This window comes from Choristoneura fumiferana, chromosome 16 (genome assembly GCF_025370935.1).
Source record: "Choristoneura fumiferana chromosome 16, NRCan_CFum_1, whole genome shotgun sequence".
NCBI classification, from domain to species: Eukaryota; Metazoa; Arthropoda; class Insecta; order Lepidoptera; family Tortricidae; genus Choristoneura; species Choristoneura fumiferana.
Genome location: NC_133487.1, coordinates 17,236,205 through 17,256,681, shown reverse-complemented (window position 1 = coordinate 17,256,681; position 20,477 = coordinate 17,236,205). Strand labels below are relative to the sequence as shown.

The 20,477-nt window shown below is 37.4% G+C and overlaps 1 long non-coding RNA gene across 1 annotated transcript; it reads left to right on the top strand.

Moving 5' to 3' along the window:
• The first annotated feature begins 16,988 nt into the window (after positions 1-16,988).
• On the top strand, positions 16,989-17,848 carry LOC141436092 (uncharacterized). Its single transcript, XR_012452262.1, has 2 exons — positions 16,989-17,334; positions 17,683-17,848. It is a non-coding gene; the product is annotated as an uncharacterized lncRNA (long non-coding RNA).
• The last annotated feature ends 2,629 nt before the right edge of the window (positions 17,849-20,477 follow it).

The window sequence follows — 20,477 nt, the reverse complement described above, 5'->3', positions numbered from 1 at the left end:
AATTTTAATCGATTTACTGAACAGATTAATTATTTTGCAATAGGTTCTAGGTTTTCACATCATTAAATGTCTGTGGTCGGGTTAATGGCGTCTTTGTTTACCCTTTCTATAAATTGGACTGACATAAACCATAGATGCATACTGGAAAATACCAAAGGCTCTAATACCAACTAGTCGGCTGTGCCAGTTTTTTATTTTTTTGCCAACCATACATTGCTACCAAAACTGCACACTGATAACGATTCTTGGTTCTTACCATGTGGAGGTGGAGGAGCTTCGTGAACACACATCTGTTGTATAGACATAGCTATCATATAAGGTCGCGAGTGAGAAAAGTAACTGTTTATAGTGATCAGAAGGATGAGGTCCTGAAAGACCTTTTGGAGCTCTGGGTCGAAGGCTGGCAAGAGTAGGTTCAAGATCGTAAAATACCCTTACTTATGGCGTAGTCTAGTGTAGGAGGCTAGAAGGCCAAGACCTACTTTGTGTCACTGCGCGCCCTCATAGTAAGTATATCAAAAGGATCGCGTCTTGCTACCATGGTCAGAATAAAATACCCTTACAAATGGCGTAGTCTGGTGTAGGAGGACAAGACCCACTTTGGGTCACTGCGCCTTGCTACCATGGTCAGAATAAACAGGCTATAATTGTACTGTATACAACATAATTACATACATAATTGTCATGGCATAACAATTAGAGGAAAGGAAATATATTATTACCGGTATGTGTAAGTGGAAATATAATCACAAAATCCTTTTCAAAGCTTTGCTGAAGCTAATATTAACAAGTTATGATCTCAGGTCTCAGAACTTCGGGTGTGGGAGCAACTTTTTTCGGTGGGTGTCGAATATCTTCGACAGGTGGAAAGTTCTTGGGATAAATTATATCTTGTTGGTACAAAGTTTCTGATACAGAGTTAAGTTTGCTTTGGATCGAAATGTGAATATGGAGAGGAGTCCTAAAGTAAATACGTACTCGTAGAAATTGCTATTAACTTTGCTGCCGAAGCGAGCACGACATCGAATATCAAACATAACATATCTCATATAGCATAATATCTGCATTATAGATTTAAGGAGCGGCCATACCGCTGCTTAAAAAACGGTGACGGTACGGAATCGCAGTGACGCCTCGTATGCGCACCGTTTGTAGGGTTCCGGAGCCAAAATGGCAAAAACGGAACCCATATAGTTTCGTTATGTCTGTCTGTCTGTCCGTCCGCATCTTTGCTCAGGGACTATTAATGCTAGAAAGCTGTAATTTTGCACGGGTATACATGTAAACTATGCCGACAAAATGGTACAATAAAAAATTCAAAAAAAATTTTTTAGGGTACCTCCCATAGACGTAAAGTGGGGGTGTTTTTTTTTTCTCATCCAACCCTGTAGTGTGGGGTATAGTTGGATAGGTCTTTTAAAACCATTAGGGAGTTGCTAAAACGATTTTTCGATTCAGTGATTTGTTTGCGAAATATTCAACTTTAAAGTGCAAATTTTCATTAAAATCGAGCGTCCCCCCCCTCTAAAATCTAAACCGGTGGGTGGAAAAATTTGAAAAAATCAGGATGGTAGTAAGTATTCATAGAAAACTATAAGGGCTAAGTTTGCTTGAGAATTATTAGTAGTTTATGAGTAAATAGCAGCCTAAGGTATAAAATATACCTAAACTTGGAAGATTCCGTATAAAATACGAAATCCTTGGAAAAATATTACTTAATTTTTTCGTAATGGCTACGGAACTCTATTTTGGGCGTATCCGACACGCTCTTGGCCGGTTTTTTTGCATTCTTTCCACACCGCTGCTTAAAATACGCAAACGGTGCAAAATCGCAGTGACGTGCCGTAAAAGTCACGAGTTTTGTTCGGTAAAGTCCTGACGTTTACGGCACGTCACTGCGATTCCGTATTTCAAGCAGCGGTGTGGAGAGCATGCGATAAAAACGGTGCGCATACGATGTGTCACTGCGGTTCCGTACCGTCACCGTTTTTTAAGCAGCGGTGTGGCCGCTCCTTTATTGCCATTACAAAGTACATGACACTTACATGGAGGACGTATGCTGTAATTAAATGTATCCATCCGTACTACCTAATATTATAAATCCACTAGCTACCCATGCCAGCCACGCCACATGAGTTTCATTGATATCACGAAAATACTCATAAATACAATTTTTATAACATTCTATTTCTTAGTCTAAAAATGATTTTGTGTTAATACTACATAACACAATACGAATAGTTTTCACTTAATTAAATATTTTCAGATAGACAAACGTATTTTTGATTACCATTTATTATTTCTATTTCCCCTTGACATGTGTAGGTACCTACGAGTACATTAGAACCAAGTGAATCGTGACCCACTGTTACCCGACCTTTTGGTAAAAAAGTCATAGTGTCATCGCATTGCTTGACAAGGGAATCTATTATGACACTTACTGTGAGAACGTTCTACGGTGGGTCAGGAATCAAATGGTTCGACTGTACTTATATTAAAATTTAGTTTGAGTTAACCCATTTCGCAAAAGCAAAGTAGGTACCTAATGTAGTCATTTCTACATCTCGCCAGAGTAACAAAAATTACCAGTGTGATTTTAAACCCCTAAACGTTATAAATCCATTCTAACTTCCAGAATATTCCATTCTAATGAAGTTGGAAGTATAATAAACTGATCAATATGCAAAAACCTAGTCAGGGCATCTCGGCTAACGATCCGATATTTGACTCCCTCTTTAATAAGCAGTACGATAATGAGGGCGGATTTTTAGGTACTGAATATTTAAACGTCTTTTGGTTGGAGTATTCAAGGACCCGGACAAATCAATGTTGCGCAAGAATCGTAACGTTGTTTAGTTTGAAAACGTTTCTATGCGTTGATTTTATGTTCAAAAGAAATATTAATAGATCTAGCTCTACCAAGTATTGTGACGTAGATTCCTAGAGAATAGGCTTGCGTTGGACCACAATCCCGCCTGATGGTAAGTAATATGAATATAGGGACTAAAATGGGGCACGCTTACCTAATAAATGCAAGTGTGTAGTATAATGTAATGTTACAGCTTGTAGATTTATGAAATGGCCAAGCCATATTTCCAACTTTCTTTGTTTGTGTGCAATTCTCAGCTAGGATACAAATTTTCAGCTTCCTAGGAATTTTCAGGAAGTATTTACCCCAGCTTTACTATTTTTATACATAGATCAGCCCCCTCCCTTTCTGCGGTTGGGAGGGTGAAATTTAAAGATTTCTTATTTTTTCTGTTCTGCTAGTAAATCGTAGTGTACCTACTAGGCAGGCAAGACTAGGCAAAAAATAATTCCCGAAAATTAAAACAAGATAAAGCAAAAACTAGGAAATAGAGAGCACAAATTTCTTACCATACATATTGAAATTTGACATAATGTGATAAATCATATTTTCGATCAAACCGTTTAGCCGTAATAAATTATTTAACCCTTTTATGAGTAAAAATTAAATTAACTCTGGTATCATTTCATTGCTATGATTGACATATATATCGCAAACCTTTGGACTTTAATTATAATTAATAGTTATTAAATTTCAATATTCGTCTCAATAGGTTTGTAATGTACAATTTAATGAACAAGGTACAGGTAAGTACTTAAATAAAAAAAAATCGTCAAATGTAATTTTTCTGTCAAAAAATATTAGTCAATCGGCTTTTGACTTGAATGTTTGAATGTGCTCGCTCTCTTGTTTCCGTGTTATGTTTGTCGTTTTCGTTGATTAAGGGGCTGTTTCACCATCCATTGATTAGTGTTAACTGGCGGTTAGGTGTGATGCCGTCTCTATTTGTTTTGTTCGAATAGACGGAGACGGCATCACATTTAACCGTCGGTTAACGCTAGTCAATGGATGGTGAAACATCCCCTTAGTGTTATTTCCTTGTCAAATCTTTGTTTTTTGTTACGTTTTTGTTTTGTTTCGCAAAACAAGATGAAACCCCAACCAGGCCCAAATAATACACACACTATTTTTTACTTGATATTCTCACGGGATCGAGATAAAATCTCGGAATCTCATCAGTTGGTTATGGAGTCATGAAATTTGGTACTGTTGTTTATAATGCAATGTCAGTAAAGACCACGATTTAATTCCCACGGGAATTTTGTAAAAGCCCGGAATTTCAAATCAACTGCTGTATCTTATGATTTACGCGTGCGAAGCCGTGGGTAATCTAGTAATAGAGATTTAAAATAAAAATAAAAATGTTATCTCTGATACGTCAAAATTTGACAGCTGTCAGAATTCCACGGAATAAAAAATTAGGGTATGAGAGGGCTTTGATGAGTGAGTAGCCAAATCGTCGTATTTTATTTTTTAACGTACCTGCTAAGCATTAATAAATTTTAATCTAAAGTATAAAAACTAGGTCTATGAAACTTAGTGTATTTCATGTTTTATGATTTAAAGTCGTGTTTTGTTCCCTAAGTACATCATTATTCTGAGGATTGGTGCCTTCTTTTTTGTTCGTCTTGGCGGAGGCACCCAGATGTTTTTTTGAATATTAATTTACATATTTATTAAAGGAAAACCAACAGCTTATATGATAATATGATTATGAAAATGGTGACACATGATAATATTATTATGAGGAGGATATTATCAGAATAAGTAATAAATTATGCGTTAAAAAGTCCAAGGGACGTATAAATATTTTTGGTCAATTTATCTATAATTAGTAATATGTTTATCCGCAGCCTACTTCCCTTTGTGAATTGTGACGTAATAATCTTTTTCTAGAAATGGGTATTATTTTTATCTCCCTTCACAAGTTCTTCATATTAAATTTTTCCTAAATAACGTCCGTGACTTCTTTTAATTTGTTTTTAGGACTTTTCCTTTGTCTAGGTGTTTTACACAAACCCAAAATAGGGGCTTGAACCGTTGAATAAAGCATTATTAAATACCACCTTATGCCTGAGATTTTGTCCCGTGAAAAAAAAAAAAACCTAGCTCCATTCATCCTACTTTCTTTCTTATTGAAAATCCATGATCCTCAAAAAAGTCGTTGGCAAATTTCAAGTCTAGCTGTGCAAGTCTTTGCTCATTTACATCGCGTGGTTGTTATATGATTTTTGTACCTGGGCGACAGAGCTATGCTCGGGCTAAAACTCGATAATAAGCGTTTTCCCAGAGATAAGACCAAGCTAGGTTGATTTGTCATCCCCGAAAACCCCTAAATACCAAATTTCATCGAAATCGTTGGAGCCGATTCCGAGATCCCCGAAATATATATATTTATATACGTTCGAAATAAATATCATACGTAACCTTCTTTCGGGCAGTCAAGTAAAAAGGTTACCAACCCCTGCTCTACAGGAATATTTATCTACTATGACAATTAAAAATGTATAAGAGAGCAATAAACCTAGGACACGTGCTTTGTTTTTCGACCTCTACTCTACGTAGGTTGAATTATAAAATCAATTGCTACTTGTTAGTCATACATAAGTACTAAGCCGGGCTATAAACGACTATAGGTACTGTGATAAAACTATAATATTGCATTACACAAAATGAACGTACTATTGTATTTTTCAAGGCAAATATCAGTGACTTGCTTTATATTAGTCACCTCGTCACAACTGAGGGCCAATTGTGTAACGTTTCTGACACTCGTGATCACAATCAAATGACAGTTTTTGTGTGCGAAAACTGTCATTTGATTGTGATCGCGAATGGCAGAAACATTACGCAATAGTCCTTCTGGTTGATGAAGTAGAGTATACGTATGAGGAGATTAGTAGGGCCATCCATACATACTCACAAAACTAACTTCAATGTTGTTATGGGGGACTTCAATACGAAGCTAGGCAAGAGAAGCGATAATGAGTTGAAAGTGTGATGAAAACTTTAGGTATGGGCAACGGAACCTCAGGGGACAGAGGCTGGCCGATTTTTTGGAGAAAGAAGGGCTTCTTTATGAAGAATTCTTTCTTCCTAAAGTCGCCTCACAGGAATTGGAGCTGCATGAGTCCCGTCGCGGTGGTTCCACGACGACATAGACTTCATCACGCATGACCGACAAAAGACGGATATCCGTCCGTTGAATATTCAATGATGCCTCTGTGTCTATGACTCACCACGGGGTGAAAACTGGCAGTGATCACCAAGTAGAAAGAGGCACATTAAATATATAAACGCTACACTTGAGCGGTTCCGTCGGATGAAGTCCACGCTCTGACCTACCCGCGCTCAAATCGAAAACCCCGAGAGCTTTCAACTCGAGCTCTCAAATCGCTTTGACTGGTTGGAAGATAACGCATCAGTGGACGAAATGAATAACAGGTTCGTAGAAACTATCCATACGGAAGTAAAGTACTATTCAATGAAAAAATCAATTGTGTAAACAAAGCAATTTTTCACGATTACTCCGTAGTTACTTGCATTTGAACGCCAATCCCGATCATATTCACATCTCAATGACCTCGCCACTGTTTTTAACAACCATTTTATCATTAAATAATCGTGTAAATATGTTTATTTTAATAGAATTAATTGGAAGACGAAAATCCGTTATATTTGTCAAATTGACATGATAATTTTTTCTTCACCGAAGTTGGTCTATGGTCGGTCTAGTCTCTGGAAAGTTAGTGCTGTACCAACAAAATTAATTATTTGACTGAACCAACCTTACCTACCGAAATTATGGCTGGCTCTGCAAATTAATTTATTCGTAGATATTAATTATTTGTGTTAAGTTACACTATTTAATGAAGGTTTATAAAGGTTTCTAATCCTATACTACTATCCTACTTCCTACTATATCCTACTAATCCTACTAATATTATAAATGTGAAAGTTTGTGAGTGAGTGAATATGTTTGTTACTTCTTCACGCTGAAACGGCTGGACGGATTTGGATGAAATTTGGCGAAAAGTTGGATAACCTGGATTACAACATAAAATCTTGAAATAACAACCGCTCAGCTTAGAGTCATGAAAATTAGTATGTAGATAGTTTGACATCTGGAATAAAACATAGCCTACTTTTTATTTCGATATTCCCACGAGATAGGGATAACTTTCGAACTAATAACCGCTGGGCTTAGAGTCATGAAATTTGACCATGATTGTTTTTAATGTAATGTCAATGAAAACAACGATTTAATTTTCGGGAATTCCCACGGCAATTTTTAAAAATCCCGGTATTCAGCTGCTGGACCTAATGATTTACGTGTGCGAAGCCGCGGGTAAACACTCTAGTTGGACGATAAAATAGTATTTTAGTAGAAATTATGTACATTTCTATTTACTAGTATCATATTTACTGTGGAGTCCATTGTTGGACCAAAAAATCATTTTGAATCACTTCCCTGTGTCTACTCTCATTTCCCTGTCTTATGTAAATTTAAAAATGCCTCTTCTAAATTATATCGAAAATACAATCTGAGACATGGATGCACAGAAAAACCAGAAAAAGAGACCAGGGCTGGGAATCGAACCTAGGTCCTCAGCAATCCGTACTGCGTACTATAACCCCTACACCACCGTTGGACAGGAGTCAAGATACAAATTTCTTCTATGCACACATATCTCAGGTTGGCTTTTCTACTACGCTACTTAAGCAGCAAAAAAATCTAAATTAATCCATATTTTAACTGACCCTTTAAATTCTAAAATACTCCATCATAAACCTTGGGGAAAATATACGACAAAAAATATAGTGAAGTACATGTTTCACCATTTTAAAAATTCTACCCTTAAAGGGGTATAAAGGGGAGTGTAAGTTTTGAACATGAAGTGTAAGTTTGTATGGAAGAAACGTTAGGTATATATTTGAAGATATAATTCTAAAACTTCTTGAAAATGCTATTAAACATTTTAAGTTAAAAGGGACATGGAAACATTGTGAATGACTCTTAAACAGGACTAAGAGAATACGTGATTCGCCATTTTTAAAAATTAAACTTAGGGATTACATTAAATAATGAAATATGAGTAAATTCAAAATAATTATTTACTGCTGATTGAAGTATCTTAAAGAGCTTTCACATCACTAGAGCCAACGTCAGTCAGTCAGTCAGCCAGTCGTCAGTCAAGTGTCAATGTCAGTCACCACATTTGTTTACACAATTGATTTTTTCCATTGAATAGTACCGTAAGTACTCACCGTGCCGATGTGGTACCGACGCAAATAATGAAGCCTATTAAAATGAGCTGAATCCCACAAATTCCATTTAGTTGTCATGTCAGTGGAAACTTGATCACAGATGATTCACACACAGATATAGCAATCTAGCTAGGGGTTACCAGCCAGCATTCGCAGAGGTTGAATTGAAGTAACGTTTCGAGTGGTGTGATTTCAAAAATCGGTCCCCTGCTCTAGCGCAGGAGGGCTACTACAAAATTCGAAAATCGAAGTTCGTACTGTCCCTCTCATTCTCGTATTAAATAATATTAGCTTCAGCGGGACGGCAAGATACGGAGTTCGAATTTTGCACTTCGTAGTATAGGACCAGGCCAATTTGAGGCACGGAGCGGCCATTAAACAGTAACTCGTTGGAAATGACGTGATATGTGAGTCACTGGAGAATTACAGGAAGCAATTAAGTTTTGAGTGAAATATAAATACGGTGATTAATTGCAAATTGCAATTTCATTTCTATTGGCTTGAAAATATTCGAGCAATATTAAATAAGTTAAGCCGACTATTTAGATAGGTCACGCAACGAGCTGTGGAGAGAGCTATGCCCGGAGTTTTTTTGCGCAATTCCGGATACAGAAATTCGCCGAAGAACTAGACACCGATATCGCTCGAAGAATTATGCAAGTGTAACTAACAATGGGTGGGCCACATCGCTCGAAGAACAGACCATTGGGAGCGAAAAGTCCTCGAGTGAACCAGGAACCGGAAGACGAAGCATTGGCAGGCCTCCCTAGTTCGACTGACAATATCGTGAGAGCTGCGACAAACCGGTGAATGTAGGTACCAGCTGTCGTTCATTGTGGCTTTCTAAGGAGGAGGCCGTTGTTCAACAGTGGATCTTCCGGCAGATAACGATGTTGATTTAGCTAGGCAACATTCATCATCATCAGGCGAAAAACATTCACTGCTGGCTGGATATGACTGATGGCCTCTCCCAAATAACGCAACAATGGCCGGTCCCGCCTCGCTCGCATCGCAACTCCCGCGACCTTCACCAGGACATGACAATCTTGTGGAGGGTCTACCCACGCAGCGTCCTCTGGTATGAGGACAGCAAAACACTTTGGCCTAGACACTAAAACTAGACAGCAAGAGGAACATCCGAAACAGATTTGATACGTTGGAAGGGTGAAGCCAGACGAGCGTAATTTTTAGAAGCTTTTATTTAGTTTTACCTGTCCCGTTGTCTGTCTCTGTAGGTAATCAAATCTTGCAAGATAAATTCGACCAACTTCCAGTAGTTGGATTGACTTGATATTTGGTATACTTATGTAAATTGTGTGACAATACATTAATCTGGTAGTAACATCCTGGTAGTCCGGCCAGGATCGTCTCCAAAGGACGGAACTCTTCAACGGTTAATGGCATGGACTTGAAATTTGGTATGCAAATGTATTATTTCTTGTTTTTATTTTATTGTTTTTACATTGAAATTTAAATTGTTACTCAATTATTGCCTAATGTATTACACATATCCTTGACATTTTCGCCATTATTCTTTATATAAATTTCAATGTGTTTTCTTTCAGTCTGACGATCCCTTGAGGAGAACCAGTCTAATTTTAATTGTTTTCATTCACATCATGGCATGCTTAGAATTTTATTTTTTATAATCATTACTAGGGCTTGCAATCCGGTTAACCGGATATCCATATTATCCGGATATCCGCCCATTTTCAAATCCGGATAGGAGCTCTTCATTATCCGGATAATTTGGATAATTCGAATATCTGATATTAAGCGCGCGCTCGCGCATTGTGAGAGGTTAGTGTAGTGTATGCATACACACAGATACATTTATTTTGTATTAGGAAGGTTTACATGCAATACTTATTAGTAAGGTTCATTCTTAACTTCTGTTTGGTATGGTAGTGGCGATGATGAATTTTTGGTAAATGTGTATGTAAGTAATATGTGTTTATTTGATTAATATTATTATATTTTACGTATTTTTCAATCTTCAATATATTTTTTACCTTACATTACACACACCTGCTTTGATCACCTTTGATTCTATGTTAATAACATCGTCAGGTCGAATAAGAAGGTAGAAGAAGAGATCGCTTTTTAGCGATTAGACCCCTGTTTTCTCGTCTCCTACCCTACCTTTTATGTTCTGATTTCATTTTATAATAAATGTTTTTTGGTGTTCAATACAATACGCTTTGTATTGTATTGTGTTATTTATTCTTATAATAGAGCAAGAGCCCACAAGAGCCAGACCTTCGTTATAGTATCGTTATAATCCTTCGTTATAGTCCGACTACAGGACCAGAGCACGAAGCCTGTTCCTTTGCAGCGGGAGTCAGACAAGGAGATGTGATCTCTCCGAAACTGTTCACCGCTGGATTGGAAGATGATTTTAAGGTTCTGGACTGGAAAGGACGAGGCATTAACAATAATGGGGAGTACTTCACTCACCTTCGATTCGCCGACGATATTGTAGTCATGGCTGAAACTATGGAGGACCTCAGTGCTATGCTCGCTGACCTCAGCAGAGTTGTTTTCGACCGAGTTAGCTTGAAAATAAACATGGACAAGACGAAAGTCATGTCTAATGTTGTGCCAGCTCCCGTAATAGTCGGAGGCTCTGCGCTCGAAGTTGTTGACGACTATGTACACCTGGGACAAACGATCCAGTTAGGTAGGTCTAACTTCGAGAAAGAGATCACTCGTCGAATCCGACTCGGCTGGGCAGCATTCGGGAAGCTTTGCAGTGTCTTTTCGGCCAAATTACCGCAGTGTTTGAAGTCAAAAGTCTTTGACCAGTGTGTGTTGCCAGTGATGACATACGGATCTGAGACGTGGGCGCCAACGATGGGCCTCATTAGGAAGCTCAAAGTCACTCAAAGGGCTATGGAAAGGTTTCTCTACGGGATAGAGTCAGAAATGATGATATCCGCAGTAGAACTAAGGTTACCGAAATAGCCCGAAGAATTGCGAAACCGAAGTGGCAGTGAGCGTGCTCGCAGGACTGATGGCCAATGGGGTTAGAAGGTTCTCGAATGTCGTCCGCGGAGCGGGAGACGAGCCGTCGGTAGGCCTCCAATAAGATGGAGCGACGACCTGGTTAAGATCGCTGAATTGCGTTGGATGCGGAAAGCACAAGACTGGTCTGAGTGGAGAGCCTTGGGCGAGGCCTAAGTCCAGCAGTGGACGTCTTTCTGACATGCATGATGAATCGAATCTACTCTCGGTTCTGAGTATTTCTGAGCAAAGTGCTTTCCGGTTTTCAGTTATATTAAAAATTAACACCTTGCATAAAAAAAAAATTCAGCCTTTAAAATATAACGAAGGTCTGGCTGTCGTGGGCTCTTGGTCCGTAAGGCAAAATAACAACAAGCAGGAGACAGAGAAGTTATAAAGTGTTTTTAAGTTATTTCACTCATTAAAGTGACAAAATAATGATTTTTCGTGCGTATAAGACAATCAGTGATTAAGTTAATTAACACGATACGTCTGATGAAACAAATTAAAAATTGTTTTTAGCGTTTTTTTAAATATTTGAAAAATTATTCAAATTATTCAAAATAACCGGATATCCGGATACTGAGATTTCAAATATCCGAAATATCCGGATAATAAAAAGTTACCGGATAGTGCAAGCCCTAATCATTACTAATCTACCTTTGACGATTTCAATACTAATTCTTATAACTGACATTTATGTAAATTATAATGTAATGATGTATTGAATTAATAAATAAACTAAACTAAACTAGTTTGGGTGACAATACAAGTACAGTCAACAAAAAGTACAGTCAGTAAAAAAAACTTGTTTTAAAAATGAAATTTTTACCAAAAACTTTTTGAGGTGTGTGAGTCGCGTATTTTCGATATTCGACATATATTTCGTTCATATACTTCGATGTGTCGTCTTATATACTACTTCAGATGAACGCGTTATATGTTCTATTTAGTTAGATGTAAACATTTGTATTATATTAAGTCAAAAGTGTAACTAGTATATCGGTTTATTGTTTACTAAAACCTAGACGTAATTTCAGTGCTTACTAACCTTTTTATTTGTAAACAAATATTTTATTTTGAATAAACAATTTCAATAAACAATTTCAATATACTTCAAGTAGTCAATTTATATACTGCTGTCTGGTGGTCCTCTTATATAGTTCAGGTGATCGCCTTATATACTACTGGTGGTCGCCTTATGTTCTTCGGGTGGTCGTATTGTTTACTTCAGTTGCACGTCAGTACTTTTGGTGGTCGTCTTATATACTTTAGTTGGACGTCTTATATACTTTAGTTGGATGTCTTATATACTTCAGGTGGTGATTTTATATACATATTTCCGTTAGTACTTTATTTTTTCTTTATTGAGGAAAACATACAGCAATACAATCATACATGAAGCTAGTATACATGCAGGTAAATCATGAGCCAGTAAAGTTTTCACTGATATGTCTATACTTATTAGGAAAATATTATGCACAAAGTAAACAACAAACGAAAGGAATGACGACAATATCTTTTTCAATTTGGTCGCCTTATATACTTCAGGTGGTCTTCTCATGTACTTCAGTCGGTAGAATATACTTCATGTATTAGTCTTATCTAGTTACATTAGATGGTCGTCCAAGGTACTTCAATGGGTCGTCTTATTAAAAACCACTTGCCGTTCGATCGTCAATTTGTATAATTTGTATTTCCCAACGTAAATAGGACAGGTGCTCGAGACCTCAATATGGACAGCATTCGGTAATACAGAACACCACAAAAACGAACAAAAACAAGGTGATACTCATAACTCACCGCCTTCGGTTACGAGATCTTTATCGAGCCGAACAGAAGATAAGTCGCTCGCTTCACCCTACTTGCCAAGTACTTGAGCCGGGCCGAAGCATTTGCGAAGTCGCGAATCGATGAATTCAGTTGGCGAGGCGTTAACATATAATTTAGCTTTTAGAATAGGGCTCCAAATGCGGATTACAATTCTTGCTAAGGTGGCTTTTATCGAATTTATCGTAACGTATTTTTTCCGCGTAAAATGTGGATCTATTCAAGGAATCCTGTGGATAGTGAGTTATTGTTAAGGGCAATGTGGGTTCGTCCGACTTTCTAAAAGTAATTTAGAATATGGCCCTATATAATTCAGTCCTGTGCGGCCTACATAGCCGTGGGTAATTTAATTTCGCTTAAAGCCGTAGTAATTTACAGTTTGTGCTTGGATGAGGTAGGTACTCTATTTAGATTCCGGCTACAACTACAATCTACATTACAATCCACATATGGTTTTCTTACAAGCTTTTATTTAGCTTGACCTGTTAGATTATTAATTTATTTGGCTACACTTAACCCACTTCTTAGGGTGAAGGCAGACGAGCGTAATTTTTTGAGTCGTGAGCCGCGTAATTTCTGCTGCATTCGATTATATGCGGCCGATCGTAAAATCCGCCAAATCACGAAATTCCTAGGCATATCGTGAAATGGGTCTAAAAGTTGGTCCGGCATATCACGATGTGCCTGAGAAACAATACGGCAGATCGATTAGAGCAACACATTAGTGTTCATTACATCGTGATATGCCGAAAAAAAGGAAAATTTAGGTATGACGAGCGAAGCGAGGAGAGGTTAGTATGAATTGTGACTATTTGTGACCACAACGCACGAGCCGAGCGAGCGAAGCGAGCGTGCCGCGGCATAGGCCGTCGAAGTGCCAGAACCGATATGGCGGCGTTTCATGATTCATGATATGCCTAGGAATTTCATGATCTGCCTAAACTGGCTAAATCATGAAATGGTGGCGTTTCATGATATGCCTAGGAATTTCATGATCTGCCTAAACGGCACTAGGCAAATGAAATGGCCGAATTTTACGATCGGCCGCCGACATATATAAACAAAAGTCCAATTTGTACCACACGGCGGCTAAAAATGGACTTGTACACATTGTATAAAACATGTTAATGGCATCGACTTGTTTGCTACGGAAATGTAGTTTAAGTGACAACGCAAGTGGTCAGCAAAAAAACTTCTATTAAGAGACATTTTTGACCACAACTTATTTATTTTTTACGCTGAGTGACGATAGAAGCTCAAAATATACACAAGTACCTACTTACGTGAGTTGAGGAAATTTCTCGTGAATTACTCACGCTCGTTTTATTTGCGTGAGAGGACAATAACAATAAAGTCATGATCATACCTCATGAGAGAGAATCGTCCACGACCAGCTGAAAACAGGTTTTTTTTTCGCCTTATTCTTTATTTCGGTGTTGTAATTTAAATATTGTTCAAGTATAGTCGTAGCTTGCATGGGTATGCAAGCTTACCTACTTACTTATAATTATACCGGTATTTTATACAGTATCATAAAATGAAGTATAGAAATATTCAAGCAGATTGCTGGGCATTTTAATTTTGCTTTTTTTAGTGTTTTGCAAGCTTTTATTTAACTTACAACGTTCGTATTATATGTAAATTTTTTGATGCCTCTCTTATGTGTCTGTCACGTCAGTGTCACTTGTCAAGTTTGTTTATTTCGCAATTTTAATAATTAACAATGAATTTGAAGCTATTATATGCAAGAAAAAAGATTTTTATATTCGAATTTTTGTTTTTTTTTTCAATTTCGCGAAAATTTGAATTATCAGGTAGTTCATACCAATATATCAATGAACAAAGTCGTCTGCCGAAGTTAACGGATATCAAAAATAACACGGTGTATTGAGATTATTTACAAGGTGCACGGAATAAGGAACTGGGACACCAGGACGCCGTTATCTCCCGCCGGAGGGAAAGCGTTGCGTACGATAAGAGTCCGCTTACCTCGGCTTGCGATTTAGCATATCGAATGGTTTAACAGCTTATCTTATTCAATTGGGAAATGCACAACCTCATGTAGGTAGGTGGGCCATTCTACTTTTAAGTAACCATTAATGTTTTGTGAAATATAAGGCATACCTAGTGATTATTTTCAAGTGTAAATAACTTACATAATAACTGAAACCACACATCCACGTTTGTATCATTTTTTTCGTATCTCTCGCGTTGCACCGACGCGTATCAAGATCGCTAGTGTTGACGTAAAAACAGCGCGATCATGCGGCGCGCCGTATCTGATCGCTCGGGATTGATGTTGATACGCGTATATTATATATCCCGCACCCTCGCGATCGGATACGCGTATCAAGATCGGTAAGTATGGACGTGTATACTGTATCACGAATGATTTGATACGCGATACGCCGTGATCGCTCTCAAGGCGGTTTTTCCCCGATCAAAGGGGATACGGATAGCGTCCACACTTAATGATACGATACGCTGCTACGCTACGATTAGTATGGACGCATTTTTTCACGCGACGTTGCTATTTAGTGATACGGTGTGCCCAAAGTGAGCGTCCATACTTAGGATACGCGAGCTCCATACGACACGCATGATCGTTATCGGCAAAATGATACAAGTGTGGATCCAGCTTAGAACACAGTAAGGTTAGGTTACGTTTGTTTTATGAAAGTTCCGAAATAAACATGGTTTCATAGAGAATCGTAAGTAGGGAAATGAAACAGTTGGGAATCGTGAGTTAGGAAAAGGTAGAGAACCCCCAAAATCACTTTTGCTACCCCGCTTTCCGGGCCCCTCTTTGTTATTGGACGGTCTATACAAATGCCTAGGAAGGACCCCGCGAGCAATGGAGGACCATACTCCAAATTCACGCACATTGCGGGGAAGGAGCCCTAATGCGCCCAGGGCCCCCGATAAGTTAAAAGTGTCTGTATCGAAACTTGGCGGAGCGAGGAGCGATAGAGAGATACTCATAAATCCGATTAATATGTAAAGATGTATGTTTATAGTAGGAATTTCACTGAGAGCAAATAATTAACTGCTCTAAACGTATCATTGTCAATAAATGCCAAATGGTATAATAACGTCCGACGTTTATAGTTTTCAAACGGATATACCTACGACCGTAACACACTTCGTAACTAATAATGTTTGCTACAACATTACCTACCTACTAAACTCTTCAATTTCTAACATTCTTATACATTGAGTGTAAGTAAGTACCTAATACTAATTACTTACATATTTTTTATTCTGTTTAAGTAAGTAAATACGTTGTTTCATTCTCATAACAGTAAAATAATATAATTTGAAAGTAATATGAACCTTCCCATAATAATAAATTATTCTCAGTAGAATAATAATAAATAATAAACCCGCAGTACCTTAAAAAATCTGACGCGTTCAAACATTTCGGGATAGTCAATCATACAAAAGCAACACATTTTCGTCGAAAAAGGGCATTAAGGTGGAACGATTTCCATACTAATGTATTAACACAATCATGTGCGCTTGAAAGAATAATTTGAAATTAAAATCACATCTGTTGACTTTTATTTTGTTCTTTATTTGAGGCATTTTTATTTACTAAAGAAGCTTTTGATTAATAGCTTAATCTAGATGATTATTTTAGTTATTTTTTGTCAATATGTGAGTGGACGGCGACAGTATCGTACGCCAACGGCTCGGTTAGTAGTGTGTGTTTCAGCTACGTTGTCAACTCGCTGACAATTCGATGCTAAGCGACGTTGCCAGATTTCGTTTGATTTGTCTGATCAAAATCACATAATTACCATTTTGAAGCTCGTTTAACTTTTTTTTTAATATTTTTGCTGGCCATAGGTACAAAGTCCGTCAGTCAAAAGACTGAAGTGCAACGAACAAATGTATTGCCAATTCTTTGGGTTTCCGACAGAAATTAGAAAGAAAATCACATAACATTAACGTATTAACAAATAAGTACGGAAAATTGCATTAACGGATTATAAATTAGTAGTGATAAAATCAGATAAAGGCTGCATGGCTGTGGCTTTTTCCATAAAATAAAAATAAAAAAACATCAAGTCAAATGTCAAATTCGTCAAGTCATAATTTTTTGTTCGTTTGTTGTCATAGGTTGTCATGACATTGTAAACTAATGAAGTATTTTTTCCTAAATTAAATTATCGTAATTTGTCCTCGAAACTGGCGGGATTATCATTATCTATAATCTATAATGTGAATGCAGTTATATTTTCAAGTATCAAACTGAATTATAATTCACATTGGAAACTATGAAGCCACGAACTTTGCGAAAAAAATACATAAAGCATCAATACTCTGGTCTCGAAAAAGACGCATTATAAGGAAATTAAAAAGTAAGTACAGTAGAGGCTGAGTACAACATACAACTTCCACCACCCCCGTGGGTAGCGTAGGAATCGGCTGAGGGATAATATACTACGCTCGCCAACCCGCTTATCAAACGTGGCGAGTATTGGCAAAACGGGAAAATATGGGGGAGGCCTAAAGTCTCAGTTTCCATGACCGTAGGTGTTTAGGACAGATTTTTTTACTGTTTTTTTTTCCAAGTCCCCAGCCCTTGGTAGCGGACTAACTTTTGAGCCTCATATCTCGGTAATTTTGGAGTTCAGAGAAAAGTTCATTTGACAAAATATGCTTCTTCAAAATATGTTTTATTTTCATAATAAAATATTTAATTACAGAGTGAAAAACACTGTCATAACATACATTGTCGGCTAATAAGCTGTGTACGAGACTGGCACAAGACTGGAAAAGTGGCGTGAAAATGCAAGAGGCACTCAGCAGTGGTTGTATGTGGGCTAATTTAATTGACTGATGTAAATAAATAAATAAAAACTGACTTAGTGATGGACTTTTTTATTTGTTGTTCAGTAGAGCCTTCGATTACTACCCAACCAATTAAATATCATGAAGAAACGTACACACACCTGCTATATAATTAATCGTGTGTGCTATATTTCAATTCCCACTGGGCTGCGTTGAAAATAACGCCCAAGCTCTCATTGTGAGAGGAGGCCTCTATATGTAGGTATGTATAATGTATAGGGATATGATTATGACTAATTTTCTCATAGTATGTAAAGTGTATTGTAAATAAAAATAAAAAAACAATCGTTGAGTTACGGTCAAGGAAACTGAGTCACGTACCAGGGTGGAACCTATGTGCTACTAATGTCATGTTGACATCCCATACACTTGCCAAAGAAATCACAGCGCAATTGAATATGAAAAGGTTCCACTTGGGTTCCACTCTGGTACGTGATTCGGTTTCCTTGACTTTGTAAAGGCGAACTTATCCCTCGAAGGGATCTCTACCAAGCAACCCTTGAGTGGATGTGAGGAATTATAAGTCTCATAGTACTTACTGTAGTTGTGCTGTGCATATTCAGATTTACCTAAAATTTAAAAAAAAATGTTTGTGCCTAAATTAGGTCTTATAATTTTTTAGCTACACATTTCAAAAAATATTAACATCATTAACTGAGAACATAAAAAAAAAACAAAAAAGTTAAACCTTAACGGGTTTGAACCCGAACTTCCTAAGCTGAGGATAGAGTAAACTCAAGCCTTATGCAACTGGGCCAATCTGCTCTTTGATCATGAGAGCGAAATTAACAAAGACTTCTGTTTACAACAAATTACAAGCATGTGTGCGAAAATATCTCAGTCGAAACTGCAGCGATCAAGTGAAAGTATTTTCTAAATAAAAATACATCTGAAACTTGGTACGATATATCACAAATTTCACGCTATTGGCGGTATGTACATTATTTTATAAAAATATCCACGATTTCATTCCTAAAAAAAAAATACGAGGAATTTGCACACTAACGTCATCTACTGGCACTGTAGTGCCTAGCTGACCGTGACAAACGACCTTAATGTAACGTTTGACATCTTTTCCATTACAACCTGACATTTCATTTCACTCTGCCATCTTAATATTCTGAATTCTACGGGATTTTATCAATCTGGTAACAAAATGCAAGAATCAAATATTCCTTCCAACTACGTCTCTGGAGAAATACTTATGTCGACTGGTTGGCTGCTGCAGTGTTGCCATTCTTCAATTTTAGAAGTACTGACTAAGGCTGCGATTTTGTTGAAAGCAGAGGGGGCTGCGTTCCAAATTAGCCCACATACAAGCAAAACGGGACGAGACCTGGCTCAGGCTCGTTTTGGGCGATTATTCGAGCGTGACCGCCTCATTTTTCTGGCCACATTTTTTACGAATTGGCTGTAGATTTCGATGTAGATTTCCTGTATTTCTACCAGATAACTACAAAACTGTATCAGAATCTTCAGCCATTTTTAAAAAGAAGTGTCCAGAAAAATGAGACGGTTGAAACGCTCGCACAATCGCCCTTTTATGGTCTTCTTACAATACAACACAACAGATGTATTCTTTCCATGTCTACAGAAGTACAGATGTAGTAAAGTCGGATCTGCATCGGAACGTGACGGCAGGGGTGCCGTCGTATTCCGATCCGATTGAGATTATAATGTAAGTGTCAATTAATTATTGTATTGAATTAGTGGCATTTTTATATCAATTAATATGGAACTTTATTATTTAGTGTCAAATGTCAAAATAAAAAATGGCTGCACGATGGGTACTGAAACTAATTGACAGAGCACGATAAATACGAACTTTTCCGATAAAAACACAAAATAACACTTTATAATACGACGCGCAAACAGCGTTAAACTTTGACAGCAAGCAATAGACAGATGACATTTGAATGGTTTCCCGCAATATGGCGAGGTTTTTTTATAATTCTGGTCAGCCTTTACAATAGTCTGTACCATTTAGGCTAACTTAAGAAACTCTATAGACGTATTGAGTGTTTTCTTTCTGTGTTGCATTGCATGTGCTGTCAGGTAAGCACCGCTCAACGAACAGAGAAAGCGCCCGCCATCAAGGTTTTAGATCAGACAACGTACTTACAGTCAATTAAGCCACACGTGAAATTAATAAGCAGAGCTAAAGTGAACTATCACTATGTATACATTACTGTCATGTGTAGATATTAATATGGATATACCCTGCAAATAAATATTAAAACAAAAGAAAACTTGACTTGTGAATAATTTATTAAACCAGCCGTTACTTTGCGGAGGTCCATATCAAAGCGGGAGAGCAAAGGAATTCATTTAGTTCATTGACTCTTGTGATTAAACTAAAATGACAATTAATGTAAAGTAATAACAATTAGCAGTTCTTATGTATTTTCTATTTTTAATGCATATCTTCTTGCGTTTAATATATTCAATTATGGATAGAAAAAGATCTTTCTACATCTACAATTACTGAAGTGAGTGGAGCAAAATTCAGACCACATCTGAACCTTCACTTGTGTTCGTTTTAACGGCGACGTAGCAGTCCAAATAAAATAATTTCGTTAGTATAATAAAATTAAACATGGAACAACTACCATTAAATGACAGGGTATGTCCATGTTTTGCAAAACTCCAA